The 24,947-nt window shown below is 41.5% G+C and overlaps 1 protein-coding gene across 3 annotated transcripts in view; it reads left to right on the forward strand.

Annotated features, from left to right (window-relative positions):
• The window catches only part of KIF26A (kinesin family member 26A), a 134,653-nt gene that overhangs the window by 18,817 nt on the left and 90,889 nt on the right, over positions 1-24,947 (forward strand). Inside the window, exon 1 of one of the 3 annotated variants that reach the window (XM_043549467.1) lies at positions 21,679-21,788. The exons of the other annotated variants lie outside the window; for them this stretch is intronic. The gene's annotated coding sequence lies outside the window, so the exon portion shown is untranslated. Of the gene's footprint in view, positions 1-21,678; positions 21,789-24,947 lie in introns of those variants that run through there. 3 annotated transcript variants of the gene reach the window in all.

The following is a 24,947-nucleotide window of genomic DNA, read 5'->3' on the forward strand; positions in this document are numbered from 1 at the left end:
ACCTTCTACTGTGAAAGTGCTATTGCTTGTCCTGGGGAATTCACTTACAAATGGAAACCAGAACATCCCAGATGACCTTAACTGTTATGATGAGAAAAGGAGTACTTGTGGCACCTTAGAGACTAACCAGTTTATTTGAGCATAAGCTTTCGTGAGCTACAGCTCACTTCATCGGATGCAGCTCACGAAAGCTTATGCTCAAATACATTGGTTAGTCGCTAAGGTGCCACAAGTACTCCTTTTCTTTTTGCGAATACAGACTAACACGGCTGTTACTCTGAAACCTGTTATGACGAGGTATAGGCTGAGAGGCAGTCACTTGTAGCTGGATTCCCAAATTGGCCTATTAAATACCTTCCAGCCTCTGTCTAAAAAACTCTCCTTTATAAGGCTTAATGATGTGGGGTCAGATCCTCAGCTGGTATAAATGGCCATTGAAGTCAGCTGAACTTGTCTCATTTATTTGGGAATAATGTGTTACTGCCCCTTGTATCCTAACTATAAGAAATTGTTGTATGGAAGCCAGTAAGTGAGCTATTTCCATGTGGTTCATGGTAATGGCTATCTAGTATCTCACACATACTACATTCAAAATTATTTTAAGAAACATACTGACTTCTTCCTGTATTATGCTGTCTTCTATTACTGTTTTTAGAGCGTCAGAGCTGAGTTTAGTTTCTAGGCTGAAATTGGGAAGAATAAATGCTGAGCAATAGAAATATAGGATGCTCCCCAGGATGACTTTATTTTAAAAGTACTAGCAATGCCACCACATTTTGTGAGCCTTGTGTTAAACGCATACACCGGTTGCAGCAGGGTGTTGACTGCTTGGAGTATAAAAACTATGATTCCAATAAAAGAGAAGGGGCTGAAGACAATTTAGCTTCTGATGAGAAAGTCCAGTAATCCAAATTGAAGGCCAAATTCTGCATGCACCGGTAAGAGGAGCAAAAGTCCCATACTGTCTTGTAAGCCTGTTCTGCACTGAGCCAATTGGTCCTGAGACTGGTAGGAACTAGTCAGTAGAGTGGAGAGAGGGATTTGCTCCTGATCCATGTTAGGGAGCCACAGCGTGGTTTGAAGGATTGGGAGAGAAGATGTCATTCAAATGTGCTTCCTGCCTCTCTCTGCAGGCCCTCACACATCCTGACCCTATGCCTTCGTTGCTGGGGCCACAGAGGTTACTACTAGGCCTGTATAAACCCATGTGGATCTTGTGCTGGGGGAGAAGGTGAGGAAGTGTCTGGATTAGGATCCCGGCAATCTCCTTGCACGAGGGCTGGGGGTTCACTGGAGGACTCAATGCTACCCTCCTATCCCATCACCATGGACTGGGAATTTTCAGATCAAAAGATCCATCTTCTGGCTGAAAATCCAGGTTTAGAATGATCACCTAGGAGTTTGCTGTTTGGGCCAGTAGACGCATTTGGTGTCCAAGATGTATTACTCACTCATGGAGCAGTCCACCTTCATTGGGACATCAGGTAAGCACTGCTTTTCCTGATATGACCTCCAGTGCCCCAACTACCATATATGATTGTTGGCGACAGGGAGTAGACTCCACTTCTTGAGACGTGGAGGAGTTGTCTGGCCCCACATGTGCTATATGCCCATCCACCTCCAAGGGGAGACCTCTCTCAAGATCCACATTAATCTCTGGTGAAGTGGCACATCCATTGGCTGTGAAGATCTGGAAAACTCCATGCTGCAGATGGACCATGGGCTAAGATTTTGCCCATAACTTGCGGTTAAAGGTTGGCTCACAACCTCCAGTTAAAATGTTGAGAATGGTGGTGCAGTTTGCATAATTGTGATCAGAGCAAGCAGTTTTTCTGTTTTGTTGTAATAAAGGTTTTGTTGCAAAGAAAGAAGAGTGTATTTGACATTCCTCAAACAAGCTTTCAAAAGGGGAATTTTGTGTGTATGACTGAGTAGCACTGAAATGCTGTAAGATATTGTCCTTTTGTGGGTTTTGTAAAGAGGAGACATAGTTGGAGTAATTGATAATATGCCCAAGGTCTCACAGTCTGTAGAGAGAGCTTCCTCCAGCAATTATCTCTAAAAATAAAATAAAACCCATTTATTATTGATAACCCATGTTCCACATAAAGAAATACTTCTTTTGATAATGTTAATTTTTTATTTGTAGGCTCAAAAAGAGTCTAGAGTAAGCCAAATGTGGAGGATGAAAAGAATATATATGAGTTAATGTATTAAGTTTACATATTTTTGGTTTGATGGATTTATGGCTTTTAATTACATCTTTATGCCTAGTCACTTGAATTGGGATCCCTTGGGGGCCTTTCTGTAGAATTTCATGCTTATGTTCTTACATCTACAAGATTCTTTAACCTATAACCTTGTGTATTCTGACAGCCACTTGACTGGCCTTTGCTGAAGTTGCCTTTTATTCATTAGTTTTAGGTTTCAAAACGTTAACCAAGAGTAAAATAGGTGGAAAATACTTTTGTGATTGAAAGGTTGCTCAATATCCATGACACTGAAGCAGTTTGATGTACTATAGCTATGAAATATAGGCGGTGAGTCGCAGCTCTTCCATTGTGGGGAAGGGAGGGGTTTGTGTTTCCCATATTCTCAGGCTATTCAGGGGGTCTTTGTAAATCGGAGCAGCCCCAGGCTGCTCTTAGCTTATACACTGGTTGCAATAGCTCCCATTGGCCTTCTGCTTGCAGAGAATAGCCAGAACACGATGTACCCACCCCTTCTCTGACATGCCCTTCCTGGGCTGTGAGTGGGACTGGGTAAGAGCCTCTAAGTTTCACAGGTCTATAGTTCTGAATCTTGCAGTGTACATGCTATTACTTCCAGCTGCTGTCAGATATAGGGCCAGGCCTCATCTCTTGACAAAGTAAATCAGGAGTGATTCCACTGAAATTGGAGTATAAAACCAAAGTAAAATGAGGAGAAAATCAGGCCCATTGACTTCAGTAGAGTTACTATTGATTTACACCAGTGTAACCGTGACACGGAGGCCCATTGGTAGGTCACTATTCTGTGTCAGCAATTCCTGTGAGGTTTGACATACTGGTTTCAAGTTAGGTATTTAAAAAGTGGCATGTAATATATCATTTGATATCTGATAACACACTGGTCATTAATGTCACTGTGAAATGTTTGTAACAGGACGGTAGGTGAAGTTATGGATACTCTCTGATATTATGTTTTGGAGACTGAACAGATAAAGGAGGCAAAACAGGGTTTTTCCATATAAAGGGGAAAAAATATGGTGGCAGATGCTCTGCCCAGGAAAGAGGGTTCTGACCTGCTGCCCCCAGGTGAGTCAGTGACTAACCCTCCTGCAGTTTTTAAGGAGGGCGGTGTGATCCGAAGAGCACCCCATGCCATCTGGCAAGGGATTCCCATATGTACCAGTGAGTTTCAGTGGGCTGACCAGCCCAGTGTAACCCAACTCACTGTTGTCTTAATCTGTATCTAAAATGTGTTCATGTAAGGTATCATACGCAAACTGGTGACACACAGGTGAATAGTATCATTGTGAAATATATGTATTAACACTATGTGAGGCATTAAAGGTACCCACTAATATTATGCTTTAAAGTCTGTGACCAAACAAAGGGAGTGTAAAAGGTTTTATCCCAGACAGGAGGGAAGGCAGCTGTCTACTTGTCTTCTCTGTAAATTAAGCAATGGGGAATCAAAACAATGGGAGCCCCATTGACATAGAAATCAGCAGGGGAATGGAAAGTCCACAGGAACAGAAGAACAGCAGAGGTCACCCTGCCTCTAGAAACAGGGTCAATGAACTTTGGGAGATATAAGCAGAGATAGAAAGCCATTTTGGCATCTTTTACCTAGGAAGAAAGGGAACCGACACCTTGTACTTCTGTGGAAAGTCCTGACTGAGAGAAAGTCAGCCATAGCTATAAAGAAGAATGATTGATAAGAAATCTACCTTGAACAAAGACTGTAGCTTGGTAAGTTAAGTCTTACCCAATAGAAAGCGCATTTGTACTTTTTATTTGCTTGTAACCATTTTTGTCTTTATCCCTTTTACTTGAGCTCACTTAAAACCTCTCTTTTTAATTTTGTTTGATTAAATAAACTTGTTTTATTTTTAACCCAAACCAACCCAGGGCTATATTTGAATTGAAGTGGTGGTTAACTCCAGTTAAAGTAGTAAGCTGTGCTTTTGTCTCTTTAAAGGAGCAATGAACCTTATGAACGAAGTTCTCTGAGTGTTCCTGAAGAGGGCTGGACACTTGAGGGGCAGACAGCTTTGTGGAAATTTGGGACTGGGATCATGTTGGGGTCACTCTTCAAGTAGTAACCAAGGCTGGTGGAGACCAGGGGCTGTTGTGTGATAGGCAGGCTGCTGGGGTCAGAGTGCTGATCCTGGGTGGCACAGCACACGGACCCTCAGGAAACTGCAGGCTTGTTTGCTGACTGTTGGTGTCCGGGCTGGGAGCCCTAGCAGGAGAGCATTTGAGGCACCTATAGGGCAGGTGGTGACACTGGACTGGGTTGAGCCCCAAAATGTTACCGTAACTGATGGGGAAATCAGACCCATAGAACTGAATCTGTGTCTATATTCCATATTGGTCTCTCCTTATGTGCGTTTGTGTCATTTATATGCCTCATTTTGGCTAATCCAGAATGATTTTCATATTAATTTTTTCACTGGATGAGGAGCATGGTAAGTATGATTAGTTATATGCAAAGAATAAAAAATGGAGGGTCTATTAGATGTATAGCTGTGAAACAGCTGATCCAGCAGGTGTACAACCAAGAAATGTAAAATACAAACCTTCTGAAAAAAGTTAACCTTTGGACTGACACTAGGCATGTGAAGTTTCAGCCCCCGTGAGACATTTTAAAAAAAGCTGGAATGAATGAATATGGGTTCCTAATGAAAGTGGAATGTCTCTCTTAACCATAGCATCTGTAACTGTGAATGTTATAAAAATTCTCTTTGTCTGTCAACTAGACTGAGTGAATAAGTGATATTTTTGGTTCAGTGGCTGAATGATAATATCTGATATCTCTGTGGGAAGACATGGCTTTTCTGACTTGAAAAGTCTTTAGTGAGCAACATGTTACTACAAAAAGGCTTGATATCAGTGGAGATTCTGCCTTGGCAATAAATGCAGAATATGTAGAAGAGACCCTTAATGTAGAGCCGAGATAAGTATTTGGTCCTTAAAAATGAATACAAATCAAAATATCAAAGTGTTGTTTGCAGAGTTGGGGCTTTCAGATATCTATAATTTGCAGTGTTTTTCTGTTATACTGTGATTTCCATTTTAATTCTTTTGTTGGTCCAAGTTTCATCTGACTTACTTTCTTCTTCACTACTGCAGTGGTACTCCTATTTGCCAGTGTGGGAAACTAGCCCAGCGCATCTCCTCTACTTATAAAGGCTGTACTCCTGCTTTCTTTGATTCTGAGTAGTGAGAGGTGTGGAATAGATGATTATCTCATTAAGTGTAATGGTACGGAAGCCGCTGATCCACATCCAAGTGAAGTGAGCTGAAAAATGACTATGACTGTGCAGAAAAAAAAATGCAAACCGGCTAACTGGACAGTCAGCTTTTTTCATCCTGGTTAACAAGACCCTTTAAGCCTATGCTGGAACAAGGAAAAGAGGCAGAGTCTGATCTTGGACTGGTGTAAGCCAAGAGTGCAGTAGCTCATCTGAAGGCAATGGAGTTACAGAGGAGTGAAATCAGTGTATGATCAGAATCAGCGTCAACATAGTCAAAGCATGATGCAAGTCTTTAGAAGGTCGTGAGGGTTGCCTAATGGGTCAGGAGTTGCTGTGTTTACAGCCAGGTCTAGAGAATGACCTCAGGCAAGCAGAAGTTGTTAGCATTAAGGAGATCATCAGTGTTTCAGGTGGAGTATTGTATACATTTTCAATGTGATTCTCTGTCAGTTACGCTCTTTGGCCAGGTCAACCCCCTTGCTTTTATGCATATAGGGTATAGAAACAGCAGAGGATATGCAGAAATTGCCTATATGATTTTGGAGGGAAAGGACTGACCTTAAGCAGCATCATTCTCTTCTCTTGCCAACTTTGAAGAAGCCATTGCATCTACTTTATGCTTCTGTTCAGTATTATCTTGTGTCCTGCCTGGCACTTTCAGCCCCTGAGGGTGAGAAGGAAGTACTTGCCAGGTGAACAGGCAGGCGACCAAAGGAAGCATGACTTCTGAGGGAGACATATTGCCATGGGGGATGGGCACCTCAGGAAGTAGCATGAAGGTGAATACCCTGATATCACAAAATTTTCATGATGCTCTTGGGATATTCATTCCATGCATTAGCAATGCCACTCCCTGACAGAATGAAGCCTACCACCCGTGAAGTTTTCTGTCTCCATTTTGTGCTTCCATGTTTTTTACCTCAGGAGGACATCATTTAGCCCTAAATTCCTGATAATTTTCAGGGGAGCTATTCATGAAGGGTAGCTCATGCTACTGAAAATATACCCCTAAAGCTTAATGTCCTCTAGTGGGTGATTCAACACAATGACATAGATATAAAGGGAGAATGAAATTGGGCATCCTACTTTTCTGGCTATCTGGTTAGTACTGCAGCGCTGGGCAGAGTATAAAGTATGGTCCTCAGATGTGTGACAGGAGAAGAGAGACTTTGTCACCATATGCTCCATCTCCACTATGAGGTAGATCCTTGAGGGGGAAGAGTCAATGCTCATGTCCGAAATTTAATGGGCGATGGAGAACCCGAGGAATCCAGGTTCTTGAAGTCCACTCCTACTTACAGATCTTGGGACAGTATCATTTATATTTTTCCTACCTTTTAAGAACTTGGTTTGATAAACTTCAAATGTGCTCAGTCACAGACAAGTTAGGTGGGTTTAAAATCACAGGGATAAGTGAATACTATCCATACCAAAATGTTGTAGCTATCACCCTCTGTTGGAAGACCCTATAACATTGGTTTGGACTGTCAAGAGTTCCTCATATAGGGCTTGATTCTTCTGTCACTTTTTAAATTTATATAATTCTATTTGACTGCAGTGGAGTTACTCCTGATTTACACCAGTGTAAATGAGAGGAGAATCAGTGTATAAAATGCTGTGTAAAAGACTCAGTTAATTTAAATGTAAATCTGTCACAGTCTAAAAACACATTCTACAACAAAATGTATAGCTCTTCGGTTTTCCTTGCTTCTGTAAAAATACTCTTGAAAGCAAATTTACGTCTCCTCAGCACTTTTGTTTAAAGACAGGGAATAGAGATATGGAGTTCCAGACAGACGTATTTTTGTTATGGGTTGTTTTTGAGCACTCATTTGATGGTAAGTCTTTGTTCAGTCCAGTGCTTTGTCATTAATAACTGTAGAGTAACTAGATATGCAGAGCTAGAGGAAATCCTGTCTTATATGTTCCTATTCTAAGGGAGCCTTAGAAAGGATAACAATAATGCCACTTAGGTTTACTTAGTGAGGTAATGTGTAAACATAGTTACAAATAAAAACTTGCATGATCTCTACAGAAATAGAAAAATAGCTTATGAAGCATAATGTTGCCCCTGCTACATGTAGATAATCAGGCCTGTTAGTGCATGTGGAATAAAATACAAGCTAAAGGAGCTGAAACAATTTATTGAAAGTTACCTGTCTCTGTGGGTGTAGGATTTAGGAAGTTGGCAGCAAATGTTAATGTCAACTGAAAAGGTGCAGGGGCCTGACCTAAAGCCCATTGAAGTCAATGGACAGACTCACAGTGACTTCAGCGGGCAGCTCATTGCTGTTTGGATTGTCTAGGCTCCTGTAGCATGCCATCAGGATTCAGCCAGCTCACCAGATCCTGTGAAAGGGATAGCACATTGGAAAGTGTTGTTGGGGCACTCTAGATTCAGGCCCATCCTCAGTCAGAATCTCACTGAGTCCCTCCCAAGATTCTCTGGGAAAGGGAAAATAGAACTGTCTCCGGCTCACTTTCACTTGCTGAAAGAATGGAATTTAGTAATAACTTTTAAAGAGAGGAAGAACCTAATGATTTTTAAAGGACTGTGGGGTGTTCAGAAAGGGTCAAACCTGAAGTTCTTACTCAGCTCTTACTGCAGTCAATGAGATTTTTGACTGAATAATGGCTTTAGGTCTTGGCCAATAGATGGGGAACTGACAGGTGGAAAAATAGGATGAATTTTTCGCAACAATTTTTGCAACAAATTTGTCCCTGTTATTCGTCAAACACTTTTGAAATTTGAATTGTTTTGACCAGCTCAATCAGCAGCACTGTCGAGAGGAATGAGTGGGGCGTGAGAGTTAAAACTCCAGTGTATTAGTACCAGCTCTGCCACAGATTTCTTGGGGGACCTTGGGCAGGTAAAATAGGCTCACATTTTTAAAAGCATCCACTTACTTTTGCATGTGCACACTACTCAGTGCACACATGCAAGTCAGTGAATTGCATGTGCTTATACCTTAGCTCACATATAGCCCCTGCATACATGTGCTCATTGGCTTTTTGTGTGCTCAACTTGGATGTGTGCTCTTAAAAACTGGGGCATTTATCTCTCTGTGCTTCAGTATCCTTGATGGTAAAATGGGAATGATAAACTACTGTACAGAGATGTTGTGAAGATCATGTGTTAAAAGTATTCGAAGATATAACGCTCTATATAATGCTTATTATTTATCTTGTCTTATTTTACTCGCATCCCTAAATGGCACTTTAAACTATCTCCCTAAGGATTGTACCTTTTCTTTGGGAGGGAGACCGATGGAGTGAAGTCTCTGTGATTTTCTTTCCTGGGTCCAGGATTTGTAAAGAGACAATCCATCAAAATAGATCACTTAAATCAGTACATTTAAAAAAAGAATATAAAGGAAATTATTAAATTGCTCTTGCTATATGCAAACTTTGGATCTGTTTGCCCTGTGCTGAAAGCATCACTCACTTAAGAATTTTGTTTGTAGCAATTTTGACTGGGAAACGAGTGTGTGGCAAGAGTTGTGCTTGGTTTTCTTTTTGCGAAATTAGCTTGTCACCAGGCTCTGTCAGTTAGAAGAGTGAAGAATGCTCTTATATGCTTTTCAGAGAGAAATAGTAGCAGTTCTGAGGAGGGTGGAGAAGTGTCATTTGTGCAGGGTAGACCGCCCAGGAATGAGGGAGATTCCATGTGCATGATGGGCTAGTGATGCATCAGTAGAATAGTTGTTAGACCTGTGTACTATCTTGATCCAATTGATATTTTTCCATCTGTGTGTGCCCAGTATTATCAATCAGTCACTAAAGAGAGGGCTGGGCTAGGAGAGGCTTTTGAAAGGAGATCTGGTGTAGAAGACTGTACTCCCTGTTGTCTCCCTTCTGTGTTTGTGTGTGTATGTGTGAAAGGTCAGGCTCTGATAAGCCCCACTTCTCATTTTCTCTTGTGAGGATGGGGTTACACCCATTTCTTTCCTTCATTGTGTTGTGGGAAGGGGGTCTGCCTGGGGAAGGTTATCCCACAAGGGGCAGGAAGAGTGATGGGTGTGAGGTTGTCCGGGATGGAGTGAACATGGGGAATTGGGTGTAACATGGATAGGAGGCAGCCTAGGGAAAGAGGTTGTATGGGTTTTTTTGGAGTGTGGGGGAGTGCTCATGCTGGGATATGTCTAGAGAGAGCAGGCATATGAGGGATGACCATGTGTCCGTATGCCAAGCACATGATTGCATGGGGTTGAGTGCAAAGGGAAGATACAATTTTGCGTTAGTGTAGCGTATCAGCTTCTTCTCCTCCGACCTGCTAATAGTTATGCTGTTTCCAGTCATATGGAGGAGAGGGAAGCTGTCCATCAACAGCCACCCTTCAAAAAGCCCTCAGATAGGCCCTATTTGTGTGTTGCACCTTTTGTATATCTTGTTCATTTCATGTTATGTTATGATGGAAATCCTGATTATTTATCTTTGATATTTTCAAGAGCATGATGTCTGTAGGTGCACCTACTGCACTCTGAGATTTGTCATCAAGATTAGAGATGTGTTTAGGAAATTTGTAATGAGAGAAAAATGCTTAATTAAAAATTTCACTTTGGAAGGTAATCCATCTTCAGTTAGTTTGCTGCAAATTGAAAGGAGTCTTACACAATGGCAAGTGGTGGGAAAATACACTTGGCTTTCTACATTTTAAACAGGAAGGAACTTTTTAAATGCTAGACTCACAATAGTAATCAGGGCAGTTATTTGGGAACATTATATTGCATATTGTAGCTGCAGAGTGTTGGGGGTGTATGCTTAGTCTATATAAGATGGTATTCTGCTTTCTGTAACGAATATTTTTAAAACAAAAGAAGACAGGCTTAGTTGTGACTTTTTGGATCTACAGCAAAAAAATTGATTTCTTTTACACTGAACAAGACTTCCAAATGTAACAGCTAATATATTCTGAGGTCATGGCAGTCACACAGTTAACAAATTCTTCGTTTCCTGAGAGGTACAGCTTTATGTGAAAAGTCTTAAATTCAGAGTCTGCAATAGAATTTTAGCTCTTCATCCCCAATGACCATTATAAAATTGCCATATGCCTAAAAATATGCTCAGCACAACTGTGATTGTTCAAACTCTGAATTCACTCTCATTTTATGACATGATCCTTAGTTTAAAATAAAATTATTCTTCTTCAATAGAGGATGAAAGCCATTTGGTTATATATGGTTCATTATAAAATGCGGTAACTGTAAGTATTTCGAACAGTACACATGCTTTATTTGAGTTTTTATACTACTTTTGGTGAACAGTAAACTATAACATGTTGTCATTTTTGTCATGATCAGTCCATAAAATCAGTTATCTTTCTCTTTGGTCCAACTTATAAACACATATAAAACTGAAGCAGATGTCAGAGCGATAGCCAGGTGTACATTGTAGTGCTTTGCAAAGTTTTAATTGCAGCATGCACGTTAACATGTTTAATGGTTTTGGTTAGTAAGTGTTTCTGTCAGTTGTGTCTTGTACAGGTTGTTTAATTATACTCAATATTTTTCAGACTGAATCTTACTATTTCATTCAGACAGTTTCTGAATAAGCTTTCTCTCTGTGAAGTATTTTTTTTGTCATCATGCACACAGCACAGTTGCCGTAGCTCTATATGGTACATTGGGGTGAAATCAAAATGTTTTAGATTGTAAATCCCCTGGGACAGATATTGTCTCTTTTCTAGGTTTGTATAGTTCCCAGCACAATGAAGCTCCACTCCCAGTTGGGCCCAGGGACAGTACCATATTATAAATATTTACTACTACTGCCAGGTTAGTATAAGCCTCAGCACAGACAGTGTGCTGCTCCCCTGTGTGGTAGGGGAGCAGAGCCAAATTGCTGGTGGAGCCCTGGAGGAAACAGAAGCTCATGCCCCTCCACTGAGCCTCTGGTGATCCTGGCCCTTGTCTCTCCCCTTGTAGGGACATGGAGGCAACTGTTGCATGGGAGAAAGGAGGCTCTGCGGGGAATGTGTGTCTGGAGAGGGGTCTGTGATTTGAGAGGGGCTCAGTCACAGAGCTCAAAAACATTACCGTTGGGTGGGGTGGGGAGCTCTTTGGGATAATGAAGCTGCTGACAGTATGAGACCTCCATGTCAGAGCTGTCAGCCAGCTGCAGCTTAAACTGCACTGAGTGGGGGCACCCACAGCTTCCATGTTGTCTCTTCGGTTTTCACTTTTTGCTGGAGACCCCGCCTCCAATGCTTAATTTGTAAGGGAAGCGGTGCCAGGGCTCAAGAAATTAGGTGCCAGGGCTCAAGCCATTTTTTAACGTTCGTAACTGATGTAGCAAGCCCAGAGGTGCCGGGGCTATGAACTGCTAAGCCCAGAGGTGCTGGGGCTCAGCCCTGGCAAGGTCTGGCACAGAATAAGCCTCTGTGGCCACTCCCTGGAGACCCCACTGGCACACACGGCATTGGAGAGACAGATTCATGGACTCTGCCTCTAAAGGCAGGTGGCCTGGCTGGGAGGTCTCCAAGTGGCTCTGTGGCCACTGCCCAGAATAGTGACATGGCAAGGAGTGGGGTGCCCATACCTCAGGATCTCATGACTGTGCCAAGGGCATGGTGCCTCGCTTTTCTACCAAACACACCATGTGTTGTAGAAATGCCTGTTTGCGTCTGTTCCCTGCACTTACAGTAACTGCATTAATTTTAAGGTTTTTGTAAGTCAGTGGAAAACTGCATATCAGTCTGTCTGTATGTGCTCAATTGTATTTAACTCTTTATAAGCCCAGTACCCAGTAATGGTGTTTTGGTGCTTTCAGCGAAGCCATTCCAACAGCAGTTAGCATACAGCACAGATTTGGATTTTGTATAGTGGGGCCTTTGTTAGTTAAATAAAATAAAATAAATAATGGATAAACATCCAACCTGTCTTTTCTATCAGTACATTTTCTCACCATACAGGTGCCCAAATATACTGCTCAGCTGCTTTCTGGAGCTCTGAGATGTGAGTGCCTGCGACTGATTGGGTTGTGATTAAAAAGCAGTGACTTTTAATATGCGATGCTTCAGGGTGAAAAGGAGTCACTTTCATTAATGGTTTCTGGTGTGGGAGAGCAGAAGAGCATTAAAGCAGGGTTTTCAAGGACAGTGAATTGGCTGAGGTGTTAGTGCATAAAGATGTTTTGATCCAGTTGTAACTAGTAGCTGCTAGTTCCTGTTGTTGTTTCTGTTTTGATCAAGAGCCACTTTGTGTGTGGCAGGGGTAGGAGGTGAAGGCAAGGAAAGGAAGTAACTGTTCAAAGTGCATCTCCTGTGGGAAGACAAAAACATGAGTAGCGTGGTGGAATCAAGGTTAAAAAAATTACTTATTTTCCTTTGGTCTGCGTAGTGCATCCATCATGTACAGTTTTCCACATGTTGGGTAATGGAAAGTTGAGCCCCAAAGGAAGCTCTCTTTGTAAGTCAAGATGGGATCATAAAATCAATCATTGTTGGGTCACTAATTGGTGTGCAAGATAGGAATTTCCTAAACTGTATGATAAGTTCATTGGCTTTTTGGCAGGGAGCTCTTTAGCGAATGATATTCTTTCCTGGTTCTGTTGTTAACGCAGGAAAAGCATCAGGTCATTTATAGTTACACCCAGATCACCACTTGTTTTTAAATAGAAGGGAGAAAAAAAGAAGTTGGCTGTCAAAGAGAATCAAAATGTTTCTGACGAAGTTTGTTTTCATGTCTCTGTGGCATAGTAGTAAAGCTTGGCAGCCACATGATAATCGTGAAGATTGATTGCTCTCTCTCTGTTAAGCATCTCACATCTCTGAATTTATGTTAACACAAGCATTATTCCAGCGGCAGCATCTGGCTCATTGGCAGGTTCCACAGACAGTTGTTCTGATGGCTCTGGAGATGCCTTTGGGCTGTCATGTAGTTAGGTGGCTGAGTGGGCTGGCTGTGCTGCTTTGTCATTCCCTTTTTTTATTTGTTTGTTTGTGATGAATGGCTCTTCAGAATATGGGCTTTCGCCACTCTTGCCTAACCTTTACATGCAGGAGCTTTTATGAAATACCCAGGTTAATTTATATACCCGTGCTTCTTTGCTGATCAGAGCTGGAGCTGCAACTTCCCAGTCCATAGCTTCCATGCAAGTTTTCCCCGTGAATCATGGCCTCAGTCTTGTGCAATAAAATGCACATTTTTGAGCATACTGCTGCATAATGAGTTTCTCTGAGAACAGAACTACAAGGATAAATCAAATATTACCATTATACAGTCAGTGTCCTGAGGGGGCTATGTTGGGAGCTGGGAATTCAGGAAGTCATTCAGATTTCTCAAGACGACAGTATTTGTATCTTAGGTAGTAAAGTTTTGGGGTCAGAGCCACAACTCATGTAAATTGGCATGGGACCATTGACTCCAGTGGAGTTATGACAATTTACACCAGTCGCGGATCTACCCGGACATGTTTTTATTGTACAGTATTCACATTCGCTGTACGTAAAAACACCACTCCTTTAAATGCACTTTGTTTTTTGAGGGTATGCAGGTGTGAATACAAGTGCAATTTTAAGAGATAGTGAAGTGTCCTTTTTATTAAGTAGGATCATTGGGGTCACTGGTTCTTCTGGATGAAGTTCTTTGGCCAGACTAGATGATCAAAATGATTCCTTCTGGCCTTAAACTCTGTGGATCCATGGAACAGCTACGCCATAGCCACAACTGGAGCTGTCTTAGCGACGTCTACATAGCAGCTGAACGGCGTAATTCCCATCTTGGGTAGACATACACTCACTAGCTCCGCTTGAGCTAGCATGCTAAAAATAGAAGTGTGAATGCAGTGGCATGGGTGGTGGCTTGAGCTGGCTGCCTGAGTACAGATGCTCCCCAGGTTACGCAAACCTGACTTACGCAAATCCGAGCTTACGGAAAAACTTCTGTAAGATAGAAATAGGAGTGGTTTTTTTTTTTTTTTTGGCGTAATGGCTGGAGATACGTTTCTGACTTACACAAATTTCAACTTACGCAAGGTGTTCTGAAACGGAACACTTGCATAAGTCAGGGACCGTCTGTATATACCCAGGAGTTGGGTAGGATTGTACTTGGGCAGGTAGTAGGGTTGCCACCTTTCTAATTACTGATAACCAGGCCCCCACGGTGATGCTCCTGCTCCGCCTTTTCCGCGCCGGGCCCCTGTTACTCGCTCCTCTCCTTCTTCCCTCCCGTCGCTTGCTGGATAGTCTCAAGGAGCCTGCCTGCAGGTAGGAGGTGGCCCCGCCTGAGCAGGGGCTGTCGCTAGTTAATGACCTGGCGCCTCCCTCCACCCTGTGGGACCTGGACATTTAGTTTGGGTGCCATTTAGAGTTGCCAGGTTCCCTTTTTGACTGGACTTTCCAGTCGAAAACTGGGCACCTAGCAACCCTAAATGGCAGCTGGACACAGACACCAAAAACTGACTTTCGGGGTAAAACCTGGATGGGTAGCAACCCTTGCTGGTATCCTGAGCTGCTGCGTTTGCTGCTGTGGCCATACTGCTATTTTTAGAACCCTAGCTTGAGGAGAGCGAGCATATGTAAGTCGATCTGCGCTGGGAAGCACACCTCCTAGCTCCTGTGTAGACGCACCCTGGCTTTCAAGTTTTATCATAACCATATTAGCAAGACATACATACACAGATTTTCTTTTTTCAATGTATATTTCCTTTTTATAATAGCAATAAAACATAGATCATTGAGTTTTTTAGAGCAGCTAACAAAGAAATCACAGAAATGTAGGGCTGCAAGGGATCTCAAGTGGTCAACTAGTTCACCCCCTACGCTGGGATAGGATTAAGTATCCCTAAAACAATCCCTGATATGTTGCTTCCATTGGAAGAACTCCTGTGCCTGGTAACTCTTTCTGGTTCTGAAAGACTTGATGGATCAGCTTTTGAGCCTCAGAGAGGTTCTTATTTTAAAGCCAATGGGCGAGAGCCTCAGCTGGTGTAAACTGCATAGCTCCTTTACTCCAGCAGAGGATCTGGCTCTGCGCTGTGAATGGGTTCTTCCTTTGGGAGAAGTGTAGGGGAGTTGTATGGGATCCTTATTTCACTTTTCATGAAGACCAAGTCTTATTTAGGGTGCTTCCTTTTTTCTCCCTAGAATGCCCAAAGATGCTGTGTGCCCACAACTACTCCCATTAAACTCAGTGGGAGTTGTGGGTGCTCAGTTCCTCTCAGGACTACACCCTCTGTATGGCAGTCCTGAAAAGATCCTGGTGGAGTTCTAAAGGATGCTCTGCTGTTGGCTCATGTGTGGCATCAGGGAGACTTTGCAAAGGGGAGTCACTCTGCTTTGTGTGGGACTAGATTCCATTCCACATAGACTGTGCAGGGTAAGAACTTGAGCTTCTCTACAAACTTTGAATCAGCATTAGTGATAGCTGTTATCCACAAAGGTATTGCAGGTTACCACTCCATGATAATCCCACCTATATAATTTTGTTTTACTTCAGCTGGCATAGGAGAACAGCCAATAAGGTAATTTTTTGTCTCTTAGGTAGGTAGGTTCCTTAAAATAGTCCAGACAGCCCAGACACCTCAGTCAGTAATTTGAAGGGGTTACAGCTGAAGTTTGGTTTATTGCTCATAGTTATTGTAGTTAGTATAATTGCTCCTAGACTATTCAGCTGGAGATTAGCAGCCAATAAGCTTCTTATGTAAGGATAGTGTTTTTTTTTTCCCCCTGCCTTCACCTGCTGGAAGGGAGAAGCAAACAGCCTGTCTGACCTGGCATAGGATAGAAGTACTAGAAACAACTTTATTTAATAGGTAAGAAATTATCCTGTGCTGTTCAGTTAAGTGCGGATATGTAAATAAACAATGATAATAATTCTTTATTATTTTATTACCATAGCACCTGGGATCCCTAGTCATGGGTCAGGACTCCGTTGTGCTAGGAGCTGTACAAACACAGAAAAAAAAAGAAGAGTTAACAATCTAAGTAAATAGTAATATAACAATCTGGGATTTTTTTATTTTTTGGGGGGCAATCCTAAAATGATAATGAATCCCATTATCCCTTGTTTTCATCCTAAATGAGAGATCTTCTGATACCTCTGTCTACTCATCCTATATGTATGATGGAAAACTTACTTTTGTTACATGGTATCTGTTCCTCCTGAAAACATGGAAGAAATGTCTCTGGGTCTGCTGAGCAATGTGTTTACCTAGTAAACTTTTCATGAAGATGTGATAAAATCCACAGTAGGGAGATAAGCCTGCAGATGGGTGTCATGCCACCCTGTTGTCACCATAACTGGTGCTTCATCAGCTCTCTTGTGGATGTCTTTCCATTTATAATCAAATACTGCTGGTTTACTTTCTCTCACAGAGCATCTGACTTGGCTTTTTAATGAGCCCCCTACAATTAGCTATTCTAGCTGAAGGTACTGAAGTTGGTGCACTTTTATCAATTCTGGTGCCTGGTTATTTGTAACTTGGAATATTGTGTTCAGTTCCAGCTAGTTCCAGACAAACTGGAGAGAATGAAGAGAAGAGCAACAGATTTGAATAGGTGGCTGGAAGGATTCATTTGTCTACATGTGTACATCTTGGCTAGGCAACTGCGAAGGAGTGTGGGGGATTGTGATAATAGACTATGTAAACATGTAGGAGATGAGGAATTATTTAGGGTGTACAACTAGGAGTAAAGGCAGAAACTTAAGGCAAGAAAAATGCAGGCTGAAAAACTTGCTGACATTGAATTGCATGGGTTGTGAATAGCCTCCAAAGGGAAGTAGGGCATTTAAAACCTATCCTGTTGGCGCCTCTGTCCTCCCACCCATGGCATCTGAGCACAAATAGCAGGTCAGTCTGCAAGACTGTAGTCTTCCCCTGGCATGGTGCTGTGCAGAGAAAGTATGTGTGGTCAGTATCCTGCTTAACGAAACTGTAGAGAACAGTCCTGCTCTGAGAGGGGAGAAACTGGGTTCTTTAATAAGTCTTTTTCAGCTCCCATTTGTCTGACTGAGATCATTATTTCCTGGCCAAGGGATTTTCTTAGAAAGGTTCTTTGGTTCTTTGGGGGATGATCCCGCATGATCTACTTGCATATTTTCCCTTTGCCACACGGGAGGGGGAGTCAGCTACCTGTATGGCACCAGAGGCATCTGGAGAAGGATTTGGCCCTGGCAGTGTGACTGTAATGCCTCTCCACATCACTTAAGACCCGCTGTGGGGCTGTGATGGGAAGGGGTAAGTGGAGTGGCTGCAAAAGGGGTGTCTGAACCACCTCTGAAAAGTGCAGAGCTGTCTTCAGGGGGCGGGCAGGTGGAAAGGCCACGGGATCTATTCTTATGCAGTGGCTCAAAGGAGGAGTGGAGAGGTAGGGTATGTCTACACTGGAAACTTCAAAGCACTGCCGCAGGAACCCTGTGCCAGTCAAGGGACTGGGAGAGATGGTCTTGAAGCCACACATGGGTCGTCTGTAGGTTTGGGGAGTTAGGATTCCATCTCCTCCTCTTTTGCCCCCCTCCCCTCCTGCTTAGTTTTCTGAACAAAGTCCAAGTGGGAGGGAGGGGGAAAAGTCTCACCCCACAGAGAGGATGTGATCCCCACCACTGTAAATTTAAAGTCAAGTCAAGCCAGCAAGTCAGTTTTTGCTGAAATAGTGACACTTTAATTATCGTGTGAGATACATTGTTTCCGGAGATAGACCTCCTGCTGTGCTAACTAGCCATCTGCATATGGCAATTTGTAGCTTCTAGGAGGAATACACAATAGGCAGCCCTGGCTATTCTGAAAGCTTGAACCATTACCTTATATTCCTCAAGTGTTCATTGAAAAAAAAAAAAAAAAAAAAAAAAAGGGGGGGGGGGTGGGGGGGGTGAGAAAACCTGGATTAGTGCTGGAGGTGACCCACCTTGATTATCATGCGCATTATAAAGAGGGGTTTCAAAGGGGGATGGGCTGTTGCCAGCAGGAGAGTGAGTTTGTATGTGTGTGTGTGTGTGGGGGGGGGGGGGAAGGGTGAGAAAACCTGGATTTGTGCTGGAAATGGCTCTACTTGAGGATCACTTTAGATAAGCTGTTGCCAGCGGGGGAGTGAGGTGGGAGGAAGTTTTGTTTCATGGTCTCTGTGTGTATATAATGTCTTCTGCAGTTTCCACGATATGCTATGCATCCGATGAAGTGAGCTGTAGCTCACGAAAGCTCATGCTCAAATAAACTGGTTAGTCTCTAAGGTGCCACAAGTACTCCTTTTCTTTTTACGAATACAGACTAACACGGCTGTTACTCTGAAACCGTTCACTAAAAAAGTAATTCATAAAATGAGCAAGTGAAAGATACATTAAATGGGTATGATGTTATGCCATGTGCTGGCCTTTTAAGGTGAAATTAAATGTATGAGGAGTTGTTTCATGAAAAAATTAGGAAAAATGTCAACTTCCTAACTTTTGGTGTTAAGCATCCGTTTAGTTGGATTGAGATGGCTTGACTGGAACAACACAAGAGTCTGTATACTGCTGTCCTGTGTACTCCAAGCATTTTTTCCAGAGAGTCATGTCCAGGTTTTCCAAGTTGACATTTTCACTGAGGTAGGAATCCAGAAGCTTTGAGCTGTACAAATAGAGAAGTCCAGATGTCCAGCCGATATAAATGAACATAGCTCTGTTGAAATATACAGAACTGCATCCTTTATACCAGCTGAAGATCTGTCCCAAATTGTTGTTCATCTTCTACCTCTCCAGTGCCTGTATGAAATTGGATGTTGGTCTCAATCCTGTTTCTTGTCAGAGATGACAAGAAAAACTTCTCAGAACTGACCATCACAATCGTCGCTTTCTGCAGAGTCCAAGGACTGAATGGGTAGAGACTAAAATATCCTTTTCTCCCTGACAAGGTGGTTCCTCTGAAGCACATTTTGACAGAGCAGTGTGAATTGTGTACACTGTACAGATTCTAGATCCCTTACTTGCATTCAGTAGTACCTTACTACTCAAACAGTCCCATTGAAATAATTTGTTTCAGAGTAACAGCCGTGGTAGTCTGTAATCGCAAAAAGAAAAGGAGTACTTGTGGCACCTTAGAGACTATCCAATTTATTTGAGCATAAGCTTTCGTGAGCTACAGCTCACTTCATCGGATGCATACTGTGGAAACAAGCAAATGTAGCAAATGGATGTTGCAAGAGCACATTTTCATCTGAACAAAATCAGTGCTGAATTTGCATTGTGAACTTACAGTAAGTCACAGAATAGAGAGAAAAAAATTAAAGGATTACTTAAAACCAACAATAAATGTACAAATTAAAAGTCATCATTTTAAAATGAAGTTATACTCTATTAAAATAAGCATAAAATTGCATACTTGTTTGGATGTGTAGTTTATAGAATACACAGAATACTAAAATTGACTCAAATGCAAGTAAAATATCTGTTTAATTAGATCGTAAAGAAAGGAGATTAAAAGTAATATTTTGTAAGATAGTAATTACTGTTTCCAAAGTAGTCTGGTTCCTGTGTATTGACTTAAATTTAATTGTGATAGGGGATCTCTTTGGGGTTCTACATTTTGTTTGTGTCTTTTAATTACTTTAAATCACAACCATTACCTTTATTTTGTTTTCTTTCAACTAAATACACTGCAGGGCTTTTTGCTTGAATAACCTGCCTGTTCACAAACACAGATCTCTGAGCCATCAGCCTCTACCTTTTCATTGTGAGAGGTTACAAGTCAAATCCTTGCAGGGACCTATGCAACAAGATAACAGGAAAGGACCTTGTAACCAATGGGGAGTAGGCTGAGGTGCTGATGGGCGTCTGAGATGTAAATAAACCAGATTGCTCTCATTTCCTGTTTCCACTGTATTATGCATTCCAATAGCACAATTCATCTTTATGACACACACCTATGGCGTTAACTTTACTGCAGGCCACTAAAGTACATTAAAGTGGGCAGGAAATGGAATTAAAAAGAGCTCAGTTGAGGGTTTAGAATAACTAAACACATTGCAATCGTTTTTAGTGTAAGGTGACAACTCTTTTCAAGAAGATTTAACATAGCGCTTCACTTTGCTTATACAAATGAAAGTCAGTGTAAAGGAATGCAATATATTTATAAATTAGGTATTCAAATATGCTCAAATCAATTTTCAAAATTCTCTGGGTTAGCTACAGTTAAAACACAAGATCGAGGGCCAGACCTACAGCTGGCTGAAGTCAGGGAGCTATGCTGAGGTACATCAGCTGAGGATTTGGCCCCCACACGGAATATGAAATGAATGTTTAAATAAAATTTGCAGACTTTTACCACTGACAGCTGCACAGGGAGGACCAAATTCTCCTGCCTTAGATGAATAGTCCCATTAAAGAAAGTGTGGTACACATGTGGGGAGAGCAGGCAAGATTTGGCCTTAAAAAGGCATGTAGTTGTTTTCAAACTTAGGCACATTTTAGTCGCTCTGAAGATGTGGTGCCCAAGCCTCCCTATTCAGAGAGATATTTTCAAGTACATTTACAATTTTCAGATACATTTAGCTTTTTTAAAAAATGGTGACATCTAGTCAATACTTTTCTTGTGAGGGTTTTGCAAGTTTTTTTCTTTACTGCATATATACTACGAAGATATATGGCAGGAGGATTGTGAGTTTACAGCATGGGTTACTTGAAGAAACATAACTCATATTCTCCCTTCCGTAGGATAATTAGTGCCTGCCCTATGATGTCACTTACATGATACATGTGGTTGAGGTTTTTCAAAATGAATCATTCATCCTGCTCTTTCTCTGATTACACTGAATGGCCTCTGGTTTTGCTGAGCACTGTGTTCTTTTTTTCTATCAGTGAATAGATAATTGAACACAATCCTCAACCTTCAAACTGTTTATCAATATAGAAGATATTAGTGGATATTGCACAATGTCATGTAAGGTAAAAACTAATTTGTAAGCAACACAGCAGAAAGCTGGAAAGGCAATTAAGTTAAAAAGTCATTAACATTGATCCTTTTGCACTGAGAAAGTACATTCACATTCCTTTCTCAGAAAGCATCTTTGAAAAATGTCTTGCACCTCGGTCTATCTTTAAGGTAATAATGACATTTAGTTTTCTTCAAATATTTTGCTTTTAAAACAGAGAATTTAGTTTAACGCAGCATATTGTTCAAGATTCACTTGAATTATATGAACAAGGAGAAACCTGTAGGTAATTAGTAAGGGTGGTTGCTGGCCGTTTCTCTCATCATTCGTTCACACTACAGGTATAAATGCTCACTGAAAGGATAAGGTTACAAGATGGGTGGGTATTACTTCAACGATTGCAGCTTCTTAAGTGAAAATCCAGATGCTTTTCTTCTTTCTCTCCTGTTGGTTAGCGTGGGCATATGAAGTAAATAGCTGAAGGTAAGATTTAAAGATTAAACTTTTTCTGGTTTGCAGTGGCACAATAGCCAGTACTGCTTCTTGTGGTTGCCTAGACAAAAGTACCCATCTGCAGACTTTAAGTAAGTGAATGCACATATGGGGCCAAAATTTCAAAAGAATTCAGAGCCAGATTTTCAAGGGCTCAGCACCCACAAGTGGGGTCAGATTTTCAAAAGAGCTCCGCTCCTATCAAGGCATATAGGGTACTGACCTTTTTTACCATTGGCCACTTATTTTGATGCCTAGATGGAAGTTTAGGTTCTTCTGAAAATTCTGGACTTAGGGCCTGATCCGATTACCATTACAGTGGATAGGAATATTCCTATCAGCTTCAATGGGAATTCATTCAGCCCCTTGTATTTTAGAGTTGTGAGGTATGCTTTGAAACCTTTATTTAAAAAATATTAACTAAAGAAAACACATGCTTTCTTTTTTGTGGCAAATGGAATATATTGCAGCCTTATAGTCTGCAAATTCATTGGTCCTTGTCAAATTTGATTAGGCAGAAATGCAATAGCTGAGACAGAAATCAGAGAAGTGTGAATTAAAATTACCGATCTCTCCTCTCTCTCTCTCTCTCTCTCTCTTTTTAAGCTACCTTTTCATTACTTGTGCTTGTTGTGAAATTATTTTTATTACTGTCATCAAAGATAAAACCTTAAGGCAAACTTTGGGTCCAGTCCTGCTCATGTTGAAGTAGATGAGATATTTACCCATAGATTTACTGGGAACAGAATCAGGGTATTTAAAATCTACCTCCTTACTTTTCAATCCTGCAGCTGTTGCTTATGTGAGTAATCCTCACTCAGGTGAGTAGTCCCACTGAAGTGAGCGAGATTACTCATGTGAGCAGGGACATCTCACTTAAAGGTTGGCAGGACCAGGCCATGGGTCTTATTCATGTGAATAGTGCTTACTTCCTGGGACTTTATGGAGCGTTGGATTGGGCTCTGTCTCAGTGCAACTGGCTCTAATAGGACCACCTGTGTTACTCTTATGAGTAAAAGTTTGCTGGATTGTGCCTTTACTACAGGTTGATTATGCCCTTCCAGATTTCACATACAGTAGCAAACAAGCTTAAAAGTGAAATTAGGTTTTCAGAAACAGGGGAAACTATCAGTGTAAACTGCACTGTACCATTCAACTCATTCAAGCATTCTGCAGATAATTACTAATGGTGTACACAAAGTAGCTATAGAGAGGTAGCATGATAGGTGTGACAAGTACTGTGTGGTTTGTTAATGTGCTTTGAGTGAAAGATCAACATATCAGTCTACAGCGTAAAAGACAACTGCTCCATCCTTTGTAGTGTAACAGATTAAAATGTTGTTGGAGCACTGCTTAGTCTTAAATGTTGAGGTCCTTATCATACCACATAACCTTCCTTGTCTGGCTCTTTTCCTTCTGTCTGTGAGGCAGTAATTGTGGTTGGAATTCTCATTCCCCTTCCCCCCTCTTGCTTGCAGGGCACAGAGCACATTTGGTCACTTTAATTTCTTCCCTCTGTAAAACATGTGAGTGTAACTTCCCCATAAGGCTTATTAGAGCTGAGGCTATTGAAGTGGAGATTCACTAGGACTCAGGATTGTCACAGGGTAGTGAAATCCCTTTCATTGGGCTGGCTTAACTTTTAAGTTACGTTTAATGTTTTTAACAGTAACTTGTGTTTCCTTTACCCTTCACACCCATCCGTGAGCCAGGTGTTCTTGTCACACTGAGTGGAAAAATAAAAGTAATCCAACTGTGCACAGCTGGTACCTCAGTGAGAAGCTGGAGGAGGATGGGCTGAGCTTCAAGAAGTGATTAGAGAAACTGCTTGAGTAATTTAAATGGCCTCCTGCAACTGCTCGATAAAATCCAACCACTGGAAAGGGGAGACTGTTTTTATAGTGAATTACGATATTTAAATCTACACTACAATACACTTACATGAGCGGTGTAGTGTAATTTCCTAAAGAAGTTGTTTTCTCAAAACATTTTTGTATCACCTTGATTTTGTAACTTTGCACATTTGATTGAACGGGTGTTACTCACTTCACATATCCATATGTGATGGGCTTCATTCTGTTCTCTCTTACACTGGTTTAAATCAGGAGTAAGTCTATTGAGGTCAATAGTTACCCTGCTGGAAACTAGGCGTAAGGAGGAACAGAATTAGGCTTACTGATTTCTTTACATTAGAAGCACATTTTTGATCAGAAAACATTTTCATGTAGTAATTTGCTTATTTTAAATATTTAATAGCATTTTAGCATTGCCCTATTAGTCACATAATGCCAGAGCTTGGAAACACTGATGCTTGGGCTTAACTTTAGTCACATGATTAGTCCCACTGACGTAAGAGAACTAAATAGCACTATACCTTGAAAGTATGTGTTTCTTGTGGGACGACTCAAGTGAGTAAAGCTAATCAGGTGTGTCACTGTTCACGGGGTTTGGCCCAGAGAGTTCTATCCTGGAAACACTTGCTACTGAGCTTAGTACCATTGTAGTTTTCTTAATAGACAGTGAGAGTATGTTCAGTATTTATTTACAGTGCTCAGTAGCGTGTGCAGGATTGTCCCGAGAAAGAAAATGAAAAGTCTAGTTTATTTGTCAGGGTTCATTTCTGCTTAGGGGTGGGTTAGAAGATCCTAAAATATTAGGTTTCAAAGTAACAGCCGTGTTAGTCTGTATTCGCAAAAAGAAAAGGAGTACTTGTGGCACCTTAGAGACTAACCAATTTATTTGAGCATAAGCTTTCGTGAGCTACATCTGATGAAGTGAGCTGTAGCTCACGAAAGCTTATGCTCAGATAAATTGGTTAGTCTCTAAGGTGCCACAAGTACTCCTTTTCTTTTTCCTAAAATATTAATTGCTCCTTCCTGCCTGATCGGGGGTTCTTTATTTATGTGTTATCATCTCTCAGTAGATTGGGGAGGGGAAGGGCTTCCTCTGTCATGACTGTGAGCAACTCCTGTAACTTCAAAGGTCATTTTAGTAGGGTCAAGCTTCATAAAGGGAGCAAAGCCAAAGTAAAACCAGCATCTTTATTTGAGTCCATAAATCAGTTTACTCATACAATGTACTGGGGACATAATTGTCCAAGCATAGCAACAGAGCTTCTTTTTCATTCTAATGATGTAGTGCTGTCGGCAC

This window comes from Chelonia mydas, chromosome 6 (genome assembly GCF_015237465.2).
Source record: "Chelonia mydas isolate rCheMyd1 chromosome 6, rCheMyd1.pri.v2, whole genome shotgun sequence".
Lineage (NCBI taxonomy): Eukaryota > Metazoa > Chordata > Testudines > Cheloniidae > Chelonia > Chelonia mydas.